The sequence below is a fragment of the Balaenoptera ricei genome, chromosome 4 (assembly GCF_028023285.1).
Source record: "Balaenoptera ricei isolate mBalRic1 chromosome 4, mBalRic1.hap2, whole genome shotgun sequence".
Taxonomy (NCBI): Eukaryota; Metazoa; Chordata; class Mammalia; order Artiodactyla; family Balaenopteridae; genus Balaenoptera; species Balaenoptera ricei.
The window spans coordinates 48,983,240-48,998,734 of NC_082642.1; positions in this window are offsets into that span (position 1 = coordinate 48,983,240).

Sequence of the window (15,495 nt, forward strand, 5' to 3'; positions counted from 1 at the left end):
CAGGCACCCCAAAGTTTGGGGCTGCTCTGTTGACAAGAACCTCCACTTCGTGACACCTTAAATATCCCAGGAAAGAGAAAAATGGATAAAGAAGTGGTGGTCCTTATGTACAATGGAATATCACTCAGCCATGAAATCAATGTCATAAGGCTAGTAGCAGCATGATGAGTGGTTTTAGCTACGACGATTCTAAGTGAAATAAGTCACACAGAAAAAGACACTTATCATAAGCTATCACTTATAGAGGGAATGTAAAAACCGCTACACTTGAACTGAATTACCAAACAGAACAGAGTCACACGTTTAGAAAACACATTATGGCTGCTTAACGGGAAAGGTGGGGTGGGGTGATGCGTAAAACAAGGGTTTCAAATGAGCTCAGATACCGTTCCATAAACCCAATATGTAATAGAAAGACCTACTCCTTGCTCAGTGAACTGGACTCAACACCCCCTATTCACCGCACAAGAATATATCTGACTAGTAAGAATCTTAAAACCTATGTATTGATATCTCTCTGGAAGTGAGTCAAGTGGCTGTAAAGCGGCAGAAACACAGCCGTGAAAAGCAGCTAAACCCCATTATAAAAATAAATTACTTTTAAAAACCCGTGAAACAAAGACAGTGAAAGAGAGAGAAATTCTTACAAAATTCGTTCAGGGGCTGTGATGCAACCTGGATTGACCATATCTAGACCCACAGCTGGAGGAGACATAAGGGTGGACATTCTTGGGGCTGAGAGGTTTGGTGAGGTTGGGGGAGCAAACGCAGAGCCTTTAAAGTAATACTGCCTGTTACCCATCCCATGGGTCCCAAATCTCCAGGTTCAAGGGCATCTTCCTACCTCGAAAACATGCATGAGAAACCCAGAAGGTGGTACACCGTGTGATCGGGAAAGGTTTCTAAAACGCACCTCATTTCTCATCTCCTTGTGCTCGGGTTCGCCATTCCAGCCGCTTTACTAGCAATCTCCCTCCTTGGAGAATCAGCACCTTTAACCTCCCGTTCCGTACAGCTTGCAATATGTCCTGAGGATGAACGGGAAGAGGGGGAGCCAATGAGAGACTAGCTCTAGGTGTTGGGACAGGCACAGGTCACTCTATTTTCCCATCAGGAAGAAGAATTAACCACAGGCTCAGCCTGCCGCCCGGAACCAGAATAGGGCCTGAGGCGATCCTGCGCTTTTGTGGCCAGCTCCCAAAAAAGCGAGTTGAAAAATGGAGCTCAGGGGCACTGCAATTCACAAACCTGCAGAGTTATAAATGATAACTCTCGTCCACAAATATATTGAGGGAAGGCAACGAAGAGGATCTGAAAGCAAGGCAGAATTGCAGGAAACAGATTTCAGGAGGTCGATTCGAATCGCCTTTAAAGCACATGAAAAGCGGCAAAACATCGACAATGATGCCCTTGGCCAAAAAGGGCGTATGCGTTTTTTCCTGAATATATTCAGGAAAAAACGCATACGCCCTTTTTGGCCAACCAAGCAACCTGGAAAGGCAAATCAGCGCTACAAAGAAGTCTCGCTTCCCATCGGTCAAAAGGGCCATGCGGAAAAAAGTGTCAAAACCAGAAATGCAGGACAGGCCATGGAGAAATGGGAGCCTTGCTACGCTGATGGGCGGGATGTAAATTGCCAACAGCCACTCTGGAGAAGTGTACGGTGTGTCCTGAAACATCGAAAAAACACAGCTTAGAGCGCATAGGGCACTTCCACTCATGGGCGTATAAATTGGGAAAACTAAAAATCAGCAAGACACAGGCACCCCAAAGTTTGGGGCTGCTCTGTTGACAAGAACCTCCACTTCGTGACACCTTAAATATCCCAGGAAAGAGAAAAATGGATAAAGAAGTGGTGGTCCTTATGTACAATGGAATATCACTCAGCCATGAAATCAATGTCATAAGGCTAGTAGCAGCATGATGAGTGGTTTTAGCTACGACGATTCTAAGTGAAATAAGTCACACAGAAAAAGACACTTATCATAAGCTATCACTTATAGAGGGAATGTAAAAACCGCTACACTTGAACTGAATTACCAAACAGAACAGAGTCACACGTTTAGAAAACACACTGTGGCTGCTTAACGGGAAAGGTGGGGTGGGGTGATGCGTAAAACAAGGGTTTCAAATGAGCTCAGATAGCGTTCCATAAACCCAATATGTAATAGAAAGACCTACTCCTTGCTCAGTGAACTGGACTCAACACCCCCTATTCACCGCACAAGAATATATCTGACTAGTAAGAATCTTAAAACCTATGTATTGATATCTCTCTGGAAGTGAGTCAAGTGGCTGTAAAGCGGCAGAAACACAGCCGTGAAAAGCAGCTAAACCCCATTATAAAAATAAATTCCTTTTAAAAACCCGTGAAACAAAGACAGTGAAAGAGAGAGAAATTCTTACAAAATTCGTTCAGGGGCTGTGATGCAACCTGGATTGACCATATCTAGACCCACAGCTGGAGGAGACATAAGGGTGGACATTCTCGGGGCTGAGAGGTTTGGTGAGGTTGGGGGAGCAAACGCAGAGCCTTTAAAGTAATACTGCCTGTTACCCATCCCATGGGTCCCAAATCTCCAGGTTCAAGGGCATCTTCCTACCTCGAAAACATGCATGAGAAACCCAGAAGGTGGTACACCGTGTGATCGGGAAAGGTTTCTAAAACGCACCTCATTTCTCATCTCCTTGTGCTCGGGTTCGCCATTCCAGCCGCTTTACTAGCAATCTCCCTCCTTGGAGAATCAGCACCTTTAACCTCCCGTTCCGTACAGCTTGCAATTTGTCCTGAGGATGAACGGGAAGAGGGGGAGCCAATGAGAGACTAGCTCTAGGTGTTGGGACAGGCACAGGTCACTCTATTTTCCCATCAGGAAGAAGAATTAACCACAGGCTCAGCCTGCCGCCCGGAAGCAGAATAGGGCCTGAGGCGATCCTGCGCTTTTGCGGCCAGCTCCCAAAAAAGCGAGTTGAAAAATGGAGCTCAGGGGCACTGCAATTCACAAACCTGCAGAGTTATAAATGATAACTCTCGTCCACAAATATATTGAGGGAAGGCAACGAAGAGGATCTGAAAGCAAGGCAGAATTGCAGGAAACAGATTTCAGGAGGTCGATTCGAATCGCCTTTAAAGCACATGAAAAGCGGCAAAACGTCGACAATGATGCCCTTGGCCAAAAAGGGCGTATGCGTTTTTTCCTGAATATATTCAGGAAAAAACGCATACGCCCTTTTTGGCCAACCAAGCAACCTGGAAAGGCAAATCAGCGCTACAAAGAAGTCTCGCTTCCCATCGGTCAAAAGGGCCATGCGGAAAAAAGTGTCAAAACCAGAAATGCAGAACAGGCCATGGAGAAATGGGAGCCTTGCTACGCTGATGGGCGGGATGTAAATTGCCAACAGCCACTCTGGAGAATTGTACGGTGTGTCCTGAAACATCGAAAAAACACAGCTTAGAGCGCATAGGGCACTTCCACTCATGGGCATATAAATTGGGAAAACTAAAAATCAGCAAGACACAGGCACCCCAAAGTTTGGGGCTGCTCTGTTGACAAGAACCTCCACTTCGTGACACCTTAAATATCCCAGGAAAGAGAAAAATGGATAAAGAAGTGGTGGTCCTTATGTACAATGGAATATCACTCAGCCATGAAATCAATGTCATAAGGCTAGTAGCAGCATGATGAGTGGTTTTAGCTACGACGATTCTAAGTGAAATAAGTCACACAGAAAAAGACACTTATCATAAGCTATCACTTATAGAGGGAATGTAAAAACCGCTACACTTGAACTGAATTACCAAACAGAACAGAGTCACACGTTTAGAAAACACATTATGGCTGCTTAACGGGAAAGGTGGGGTGGGGTGATGCGTAAAACAAGGGTTTCAAATGAGCTCAGATACCGTTCCATAAACCCAATATGTAATAGAAAGACCTACTCCTTGCTCAGTGAACTGGACTCAACACCCCCTATTCACCGCACAAGAATATATCTGACTAGTAAGAATCTTAAAACCTATGTATTGATATCTCTCTGGAAGTGAGTCAAGTGGCTGTAAAGCGGCAGAAACACAGCCGTGAAAAGCAGCTAAACCCCATTATAAAAATAAATTACTTTTAAAAACCCGTGAAACAAAGACAGTGAAAGAGAGAGAAATTCTTACAAAATTCGTTCAGGGGCTGTGATGCAACCTGGATTGACCATATCTAGACCCACAGCTGGAGGAGACATAAGGGTGGACATTCTTGGGGCTGAGAGGTTTGGTGAGGTTGGGGGAGCAAACGCAGAGCCTTTAAAGTAATACTGCCTGTTACCCATCCCATGGGTCCCAAATCTCCAGGTTCAAGGGCATCTTCCTACCTCGAAAACATGCATGAGAAACCCAGAAGGTGGTACACCGTGTGATCGGGAAAGGTTTCTAAAACGCACCTCATTTCTCATCTCCTTGTGCTCGGGTTCGCCATTCCAGCCGCTTTACTAGCAATCTCCCTCCTTGGAGAATCAGCACCTTTAACCTCCCGTTCCGTACAGCTTGCAATATGTCCTGAGGATGAACGGGAAGAGGGGGAGCCAATGAGAGACTAGCTCTAGGTGTTGGGACAGGCACAGGTCACTCTATTTTCCCATCAGGAAGAAGAATTAACCACAGGCTCAGCCTGCCGCCCGGAACCAGAATAGGGCCTGAGGCGATCCTGCGCTTTTGTGGCCAGCTCCCAAAAAAGCGAGTTGAAAAATGGAGCTCAGGGGCACTGCAATTCACAAACCTGCAGAGTTATAAATGATAACTCTCGTCCACAAATATATTGAGGGAAGGCAACGAAGAGGATCTGAAAGCAAGGCAGAATTGCAGGAAACAGATTTCAGGAGGTCGATTCGAATCGCCTTTAAAGCACATGAAAAGCGGCAAAACATCGACAATGATGCCCTTGGCCAAAAAGGGCGTATGCGTTTTTTCCTGAATATATTCAGGAAAAAACGCATACGCCCTTTTTGGCCAACCAAGCAACCTGGAAAGGCAAATCAGCGCTACAAAGAAGTCTCGCTTCCCATCGGTCAAAAGGGCCATGCGGAAAAAAGTGTCAAAACCAGAAATGCAGGACAGGCCATGGAGAAATGGGAGCCTTGCTACGCTGATGGGCGGGATGTAAATTGCCAACAGCCACTCTGGAGAAGTGTACGGTGTGTCCTGAAACATCGAAAAAACACAGCTTAGAGCGCATAGGGCACTTCCACTCATGGGCGTATAAATTGGGAAAACTAAAAATCAGCAAGACACAGGCACCCCAAAGTTTGGGGCTGCTCTGTTGACAAGAACCTCCACTTCGTGACACCTTAAATATCCCAGGAAAGAGAAAAATGGATAAAGAAGTGGTGGTCCTTATGTACAATGGAATATCACTCAGCCATGAAATCAATGTCATAAGGCTAGTAGCAGCATGATGAGTGGTTTTAGCTACGACGATTCTAAGTGAAATAAGTCACACAGAAAAAGACACTTATCATAAGCTATCACTTATAGAGGGAATGTAAAAACCGCTACACTTGAACTGAATTACCAAACAGAACAGAGTCACACGTTTAGAAAACACACTGTGGCTGCTTAACGGGAAAGGTGGGGTGGGGTGATGCGTAAAACAAGGGTTTCAAATGAGCTCAGATAGCGTTCCATAAACCCAATATGTAATAGAAAGACCTACTCCTTGCTCAGTGAACTGGACTCAACACCCCCTATTCACCGCACAAGAATATATCTGACTAGTAAGAATCTTAAAACCTATGTATTGATATCTCTCTGGAAGTGAGTCAAGTGGCTGTAAAGCGGCAGAAACACAGCCGTGAAAAGCAGCTAAACCCCATTATAAAAATAAATTCCTTTTAAAAACCCGTGAAACAAAGACAGTGAAAGAGAGAGAAATTCTTACAAAATTCGTTCAGGGGCTGTGATGCAACCTGGATTGACCATATCTAGACCCACAGCTGGAGGAGACATAAGGGTGGACATTCTCGGGGCTGAGAGGTTTGGTGAGGTTGGGGGAGCAAACGCAGAGCCTTTAAAGTAATACTGCCTGTTACCCATCCCATGGGTCCCAAATCTCCAGGTTCAAGGGCATCTTCCTACCTCGAAAACATGCATGAGAAACCCAGAAGGTGGTACACCGTGTGATCGGGAAAGGTTTCTAAAACGCACCTCATTTCTCATCTCCTTGTGCTCGGGTTCGCCATTCCAGCCGCTTTACTAGCAATCTCCCTCCTTGGAGAATCAGCACCTTTAACCTCCCGTTCCGTACAGCTTGCAATTTGTCCTGAGGATGAACGGGAAGAGGGGGAGCCAATGAGAGACTAGCTCTAGGTGTTGGGACAGGCACAGGTCACTCTATTTTCCCATCAGGAAGAAGAATTAACCACAGGCTCAGCCTGCCGCCCGGAAGCAGAATAGGGCCTGAGGCGATCCTGCGCTTTTGCGGCCAGCTCCCAAAAAAGCGAGTTGAAAAATGGAGCTCAGGGGCACTGCAATTCACAAACCTGCAGAGTTATAAATGATAACTCTCGTCCACAAATATATTGAGGGAAGGCAACGAAGAGGATCTGAAAGCAAGGCAGAATTGCAGGAAACAGATTTCAGGAGGTCGATTCGAATCGCCTTTAAAGCACATGAAAAGCGGCAAAACGTCGACAATGATGCCCTTGGCCAAAAAGGGCGTATGCGTTTTTTCCTGAATATATTCAGGAAAAAACGCATACGCCCTTTTTGGCCAACCAAGCAACCTGGAAAGGCAAATCAGCGCTACAAAGAAGTCTCGCTTCCCATCGGTCAAAAGGGCCATGCGGAAAAAAGTGTCAAAACCAGAAATGCAGAACAGGCCATGGAGAAATGGGAGCCTTGCTACGCTGATGGGCGGGATGTAAATTGCCAACAGCCACTCTGGAGAAGTGTACGGTGTGTCCTGAAACATCGAAAAAACACAGCTTAGAGCGCATAGGGCACTTCCACTCATGGGCGTATAAATTGGGAAAACTAAAAATCAGCAAGACACAGGCACCCCAAAGTTTGGGGCTGCTCTGTTGACAAGAACCTCCACTTCGTGACACCTTCAATATCCCAGGAAAGAGAAAAATGGATAAAGAAGTGGTGGTCCTTATGTACAATGGAATATCACTCAGCCATGAAATCAATGTCATAAGGCTAGTAGCAGCATGATGAGTGGCTTTAGCTACGACGATTCTAAGTGAAATAAGTCATACAGAAAAACACACTTATTATAAGCTATCACTTATAGAGGGAATGTAAAAACCGCTACACTTGAACTGAATTACCAAACAGAACAGAGTCACACGTTTAGAAAACACATTAGGGCTGCTTAACGGGAAAGGTGGGGTGGGGTGATGCATAAAACAAGGGTTTCAAATGAGCTCAGATACCGTTCCATAAACCCAATATGTAATAGAAAGACCTACTCCTTGCTCAGTGAACTGGACTCAACACCCCCTATTCACCGCACAAGAATATATCTGACTAGTAAGAATCTTAAAACCTATGTATTGATATCTCTCTGGAAGTGAGTCAAGTGGCTGTAAAGCGGCAGAAACACAGCCGTGAAAAGCAGCTAAACCCCATTATAAAAATAAATTACTTTTAAAAACCCGTGAAACAAAGACAGTGAAAGAGAGAGAAATTCTTACAAAATTCGTTCAGGGGCTGTGATGCAACCTGGATTGACCATATCTAGACCCACAGCTGGAGGAGACATAAGGGTGGACACTCTCGGGGCTGAGAGTTTGGTGAGGTTGGGGGAGCAAACGCAGAGCCTTTAAAGTAATACTGCCTGTTACCCATCCCATGGGTCCCAAATCTCCAGGTTCAAGGGCATCTTCCTACCTCGAAAACATGCATGAGAAACCCAGAAGGTGGTACACCGTGTGATCGGGAAAGGTTTCTAAAACGCACCTCATTTCTCATCTCCTTGTGCTCGGGTTCGCCATTCCAGCCGCTTTACTAGCAATCTCCCTCCTTGGAGAATCAGCACCTTTAACCTCCCGTTCCGTACAGCTTGCAATTTGTCCTGAGGATGAACGGGAAGAGGGGGAGCCAATGAGAGACTAGCTCTAGGTGTTGGGACAGGCACAGGTCACTCTATTTTCCCATCAGGAAGAAGAATTAACCACAGGCTCAGCCTGCCGCCCGGAAGCAGAATAGGGCCTGAGGCGATCCTGCGCTTTTGCGGCCAGCTCCCAAAAAAGCGAGTTGAAAAATGGAGCTCAGGGGCACTGCAATTCACAAACCTGCAGAGTTATAAATGATAACTCTCGTCCACAAATATATTGAGGGAAGGCAACGAAGAGGATCTGAAAGCAAGGCAGAATTGCAGGAAACAGATTTCAGGAGGTCGATTCGAATCGCCTTTAAAGCACATGAAAAGCGGCAAAACGTCGACAATGATGCCCTTGGCCAAAAAGGGCGTATGCGTTTTTTCCTGAATATATTCAGGAAAAAACGCATACGCCCTTTTTGGCCAACCAAGCAACCTGGAAAGGCAAATCAGCGCTACAAAGAAGTCTCGCTTCCCATCGGTCAAAAGGGCCATGCGGAAAAAAGTGTCAAAACCAGAAATGCAGGACAGGCCATGGAGAAATGGGAGCCTTGCTACGCTGATGGGCGGGATGTAAATTGCCAACAGCCACTCTGGAGAAGTGTACGGTGTGTCCTGAAACATCGAAAAAACACAGCTTAGAGCGCATAGGGCACTTCCACTCATGGGCGTATAAATTGGGAAAACTAAAAATCAGCAAGACACAGGCACCCCAAAGTTTGGGGCTGCTCTGTTGACAAGAACCTCCACTTCGTGACACCTTCAATATCCCAGGAAAGAGAAAAATGGATAAAGAAGTGGTGGTCCTTATGTACAATGGAATATCACTCAGCCATGAAATCAATGTCATAAGGCTAGTAGCAGCATGATGAGTGGCTTTAGCTACGACGATTCTAAGTGAAATAAGTCATACAGAAAAACACACTTATTATAAGCTATCACTTATAGAGGGAATGTAAAAACCGCTACACTTGAACTGAATTACCAAACAGAACAGAGTCACACGTTTAGAAAACACATTAGGGCTGCTTAATGGGAAAGGTGGGGTGGGGTGATGCATAAAACAAGGGTTTCAAATGAGCTCAGATAGCGTTCCATAAACCCAATATGTAATAGAAAGACCTACTCCTTGCTCAGTGAACTGGACTCAACACCCCCTATTCACCGCACAAGAATATATCTGACTAGTAAGAATCTTAAAACCTATGTATTGATATCTCTCTGGAAGTGAGTCAAGTGGCTGTAAAGCGGCAGAAACACAGCCGTGAAAAGCAGCTAAACCCCATTATAAAAATAAATTACTTTTAAAAACCCGTGAAACAAAGACAGTGAAAGAGAGAGAAATTCTTACAAAATTCGTTCAGGGGCTGTGATGCAACCTGGATTGACCATATCTAGACCCACAGCTGGAGAAGACATAAGGGTGGACACTCTCGGGGCTGAGAGGTTTGGTGAGGTTGGGGGAGCAAACGCAGAGCCTTTAAAGTAATACTGCCTGTTACCCATCCCATGGGTCCCAAATCTCCAGGTTCAAGGGCATCTTCCTACCTCGAAAACATGCATGAGAAACCCAGAAGGTGGTACACCGTGTGATCGGGAAAGGTTTCTAAAACGCACCTCATTTCTCATCTCCTTGTGCTCGGGTTCGCCATTCCAGCCGCTTTACTAGCAATCTCCCTCCTTGGAGAATCAGCACCTTTAACCTCCCGTTCCGTACAGCTTGCAATTTGTCCTGAGGATGAACGGGAAGAGGGGGAGCCAATGAGAGACTAGCTCTAGGTGTTGGGACAGGCACAGGTCACTCTATTTTCCCATCAGGAAGAAGAATTAACCACAGGCTCAGCCTGCCGCCCGGAAGCAGAATAGGGCCTGAGGCGATCCTGTGCTTTTGCGGCCAGCTCCCAAAAAAGCGAGTTGAAAAATGGAGCTCAGGCGCACTGCAATTCACAAACCTGCAGAGTTATAAATGATAACTCTCGTCCACAAATATATTGAGGGAAGGCAACGAAGAGGATCTGAAAGCAAGGCAGAATTGCAGGAAACAGATTTCAGGAGGTCGATTCGAATCGCCTTTAAAGCACATGAAAAGCGGCAAAACGTCGACAATGATGCCCTTGGCCAAAAAGGGCGTATGCGTTTTTTCCTGAATATATTCAGGAAAAAACGCATACGCCCTTTTTGGCCAACCAAGCAACCTGGAAAGGCAAATCAGCGCTACAAAGAAGTCTCGCTTCCCATCGGTCAAAAGGGCCATGCGGAAAAAAGTGTCAAAACCAGAAATGCAGAACAGGCCATGGAGAAATGGGAGCCTTGCTACGCTGATGGGCGGGATGTAAATTGCCAACAGCCACTCTGGAGGAGTGTACGGTGTGTCCTGAAACATCGAAAAAACACAGCTTAGAGCGCATAGGGCACTTCCACTCATGGGCGTATAAATTGGGAAAACTAAAAATCAGCAAGACACAGGCACCCCAAAGTTTGGGGCTGCTCTGTTGACAAGAACCTCCACTTCGTGACACCTTAAATATCCCAGGAAAGAGAAAAATGGATAAAGAAGTGGTGGTCCTTATGTACAATGGAATATCACTCAGCCATGAAATCAATGTCATAAGGCTAGTAGCAGCATGATGAGTGGCTTTAGCTACGACGATTCTAAGTGAAATAAGTCATACAGAAAAACACACTTATTATAAGCTATCACTTATAGAGGGAATGTAAAAACCGCTACACTTGAACTGAATTACAAAACAGAACAGAGTCACACGTTTACAAAACACATTAGGGCTGCTTAACGGGAACGGTGGGGTGGGGTGATGCATAAAACAAGGGTTTCAAATGAGCTCAGATACCGTTCCATAAACCCAATATGTAATAGAAAGACCTACTCCTTGCTCAGTGAACTGGACTCAACACCCCCTATTCACCGCACAAGAATATATCTGACTAGTAAGAATCTTAAAACCTATGTATTGATATCTCTCTGGAAGTGAGTCAAGTGGGTGTAAAGCGGCAGAAACACAGCCGTGAAAAGCAGCTAAACCCCATTATAAAAATAAATTACTTTTAAAAACCCGTGAAACAAAGACAGTGAAAGAGAGAGAAATTCTTACAAAATTCGTTCAGGGGCTGTGATGCAACCTGGATTGACCATATCTAGACCCACAGCTGGAGGAGACATAAGGGTGGACACTCTCGGGGCTGAGAGGTTTGGTGAGGTTGGGGGAGCAAACGCAGAGCCTTTAAAGTAATACTGCCTGTTACCCATCCCATGGGTCCCAAATCTCCAGGTTCAAGGGCATCTTCCTACCTCGAAAACATGCATGAGAAACCCAGAAGGTGGTACACCGTGTGATCGGGAAAGGTTTCTAAAACGCACCTCATTTCTCATCTCCTTGTGCTCGGGTTCGCCATTCCAGCCGCTTTACTAGCAATCTCCCTCCTTGGAGAATCAGCACCTTTAACCTCCCGTTCCGTACAGCTTGCAATTTGTCCTGAGGATGAACGGGAAGAGGGGGAGCCAATGAGAGACTAGCTCTAGGTGTTGGGACAGGCACAGGTCACTCTATTTTCCCATCAGGAAGAAGAATTAACCACAGGCTCAGCCTGCCGCCCGGAACCAGAATAGGGCCTGAGGCGATCGTGCGCTTTTGCGGCCAGCTCCCAAAAAAGCGAGTTGAAAAATGGAGCTCAGGGGCACTGCAATTCACAAACCTGCAGAGTTATAAATGATAACTCTCGTCCACAAATATATTGAGGGAAGGCAACGAAGAGGATCTGAAAGCAAGGCAGAATTGCAGGAAACAGATTTCAGGAGGTCGATTCGAATCGCCTTTAAAGCACATGAAAAGCGGCAAAACGTCGACAATGATGCCCTTGGCCAAAAAGGGCGTATGCGTTTTTTCCTGAATATATTCAGGAAAAAACGCATACGCCCTTTTTGGCCAACCAAGCAACCTGGAAAGGCAAATCAGCGCTACAAAGAAGTCTCGCTTCCCATCGGTCAAAAGGGCCATGCGGAAAAAAGTGTCAAAACCAGAAATGCAGAACAGGCCATGGAGAAATGGGAGCCTTGCTACGCTGATGGGCGGGATGTAAATTGCCAACAGCCACTCTGGAGGAGTGTACGGTGTGTCCTGAAACATCGAAAAAACACAGCTTAGAGCGCATAGGGCACTTCCACTCATGGGCGTATAAATTGGGAAAACTAAAAATCAGCAAGACACAGGCACCCCAAAGTTTGGGGCTGCTCTGTTGACAAGAACCTCCACTTCGTGACACCTTAAATATCCCAGGAAAGAGAAAAATGGATAAAGAAGTGGTGGTCCTTATGTACAATGGAATATCACTCAGCCATGAAATCAATGTCATAAGGCTAGTAGCAGCATGATGAGTGGCTTTAGCTACGACGATTCTAAGTGAAATAAGTCATACAGAAAAACACACTTATTATAAGCTATCACTTATAGAGGGAACGTAAAAACCGCTACACTTGAACTGAATTACAAAACAGAACAGAGTCACACGTTTACAAAACACATTAGGGCTGCTTAACGGGAACGGTGGGGTGGGGTGATGCATAAAACAAGGGTTTCAAATGAGCTCAGATACCGTTCCATAAACCCAATATGTAATAGAAAGACCTACTCCTTGCTCAGTGAACTGGACTCAACACCCCCTATTCACCGCACAAGAATATATCTGACTAGTAAGAATCTTAAAACCTATGTATTGATATCTCTCTGGAAGTGAGTCAAGTGGGTGTAAAGCGGCAGAAACACAGCCGTGAAAAGCAGCTAAACCCCATTATAAAAATAAATTACTTTTAAAAACCCGTGAAACAAAGACAGTGAAAGAGAGAGAAATTCTTACAAAATTCGTTCAGGGGCTGTGATGCAACCTGGATTGACCATATCTAGACCCACAGCTGGAGGAGACATAAGGGTGGACACTCTCGGGGCTGAGAGGTTTGGTGAGGTTGGGGGAGCAAACGCAGAGCCTTTAAAGTAATACTGCCTGTTACCCATCCCATGGGTCCCAAATCTCCAGGTTCAAGGGCATCTTCCTACCTCGAAAACATGCATGAGAAACCCAGAAGGTGGTACACCGTGTGATCGGGAAAGGTTTCTAAAACGCACCTCATTTCTCATCTCCTTGTGCTCGGGTTCGCCATTCCAGCCGCTTTACTAGCAATCTCCCTCCTTGGAGAATCAGCACCTTTAACCTCCCGTTCCGTACAGCTTGCAATTTGTCCTGAGGATGAACGGGAAGAGGGGGAGCCAATGAGAGACTAGCTCTAGGTGTTGGGACAGGCACAGGTCACTCTATTTTCCCATCAGGAAGAAGAATTAACCACAGGCTCAGCCTGCCGCCCGGAACCAGAATAGGGCCTGAGGCGATCGTGCGCTTTTGCGGCCAGCTCCCAAAAAAGCGAGTTGAAAAATGGAGCTCAGGGGCACTGCAATTCACAAACCTGCAGAGTTATAAATGATAACTCTCGTCCACAAATATATTGAGGGAAGGCAACGAAGAGGATCTGAAAGCAAGGCAGAATTGCAGGAAACAGATTTCAGGAGGTCGATTCGAATCGCCTTTAAAGCACATGAAAAGCGGCAAAACGTCGACAATGATGCCCTTGGCCAAAAAGGGCGTATGCGTTTTTTCCTGAATATATTCAGGAAAAAACGCATACGCCCTTTTTGGCCAACCAAGCAACCTGGAAAGGCAAATCAGCGCTACAAAGAAGTCTCGCTTCCCATCGGTCAAAAGGGCCATGCGGAAAAAAGTGTCAAAACCAGAAATGCAGAACAGGCCATGGAGAAATGGGAGCCTTGCTACGCTGATGGGCGGGATGTAAATTGCCAACAGCCACTCTGGAGAAGTGTACGGTGTGTCCTGAAACATCGAAAAAACACAGCTTAGAGCGCATAGGGCACTTCCACTCATGGGCGTATAAATTGGGAAAACTAAAAATCAGCAAGACACAGGCACCCCAAAGTTTGGGGCTGCTCTGTTGACAAGAACCTCCACTTCGTGACACCTTCAATATCCCAGGAAAGAGAAAAATGGATAAAGAAGTGGTGGTCCTTATGTACAATGGAATATCACTCAGCCATGAAATCAATGTCATAAGGCTAGTAGCAGCATGATGAGTGGCTTTAGCTACGACGATTCTAAGTGAAATAAGTCATACAGAAAAACACACTTATTATAAGCTATCACTTATAGAGGGAATGTAAAAACCGCTACACTTGAACTGAATTACCAAACAGAACAGAGTCACACGTTTAGAAAACACATTATGGCTGCTTAACGGGAAAGGTGGGGTGGGGTGATGCATAAAACAAGGGTTTCAAATGAGCTCAGATACCGTTCCATAAACCCAATATGTAATAGAAAGACCTACTCCTTGCTCAGTGAACTGGACTCAACACCCCCTATTCACCGCACAAGAATATATCTGACTAGTAAGAATCTTAAAACCTATGTATTGATATCTCTCTGGAAGTGAGTCAAGTGGCTGTAAAGCGGCAGAAACACAGCCGTGAAAAGCAGCTAAACCCCATTATAAAAATAAATTACTTTTAAAAACCCGTGAAACAAAGACAGTGAAAGAGAGAGAAATTCTTACAAAATTCGTTCAGGGGCTGTGATGCAACCTGGATTGACCATATCTAGACCCACAGCTGGAGGAGACATAAGGGTGGACACTCTCGGGGCTGAGAGTTTGGTGAGGTTGGGGGAGCAAACGCAGAGCCTTTAAAGTAATACTGCCTGTTACCCATCCCATGGGTCCCAAATCTCCAGGTTCAAGGGCATCTTCCTACCTCGAAAACATGCATGAGAAACCCAGAAGGTGGTACACCGTGTGATCGGGAAAGGTTTCTAAAACGCACCTCATTTCTCATCTCCTTGTGCTCGGGTTCGCCATTCCAGCCGCTTTACTAGCAATCTCCCTCCTTGGAGAATCAGCACCTTTAACCTCCCGTTCCGTACAGCTTGCAATTTGTCCTGAGGATGAACGGGAAGAGGGGGAGCCAATGAGAGACTAGCTCTAGGTGTTGGGACAGGCACAGGTCACTCTATTTTCCCATCAGGAAGAAGAATTAACCACAGGCTCAGCCTGCCGCCCGGAAGCAGAATAGGGCCTGAGGCGATCCTGCGCTTTTGCGGCCAGCTCCCAAAAAAGCGAGTTGAAAAATGGAGCTCAGGGGCACTGCAATTCACAAACCTGCAGAGTTATAAATGATAACTCTCGTCCACAAATATATTGAGGGAAGGCAACGAAGAGGATCTGAAAGCAAGGCAGAATTGCAGGAAACAGATTTCAGGAGGTCGATTCGAATCGCCTTTAAAGCACATGAAAAGCGGCAAAACGTCGACAATGATGCCCTTGGCCAAAAAGGGC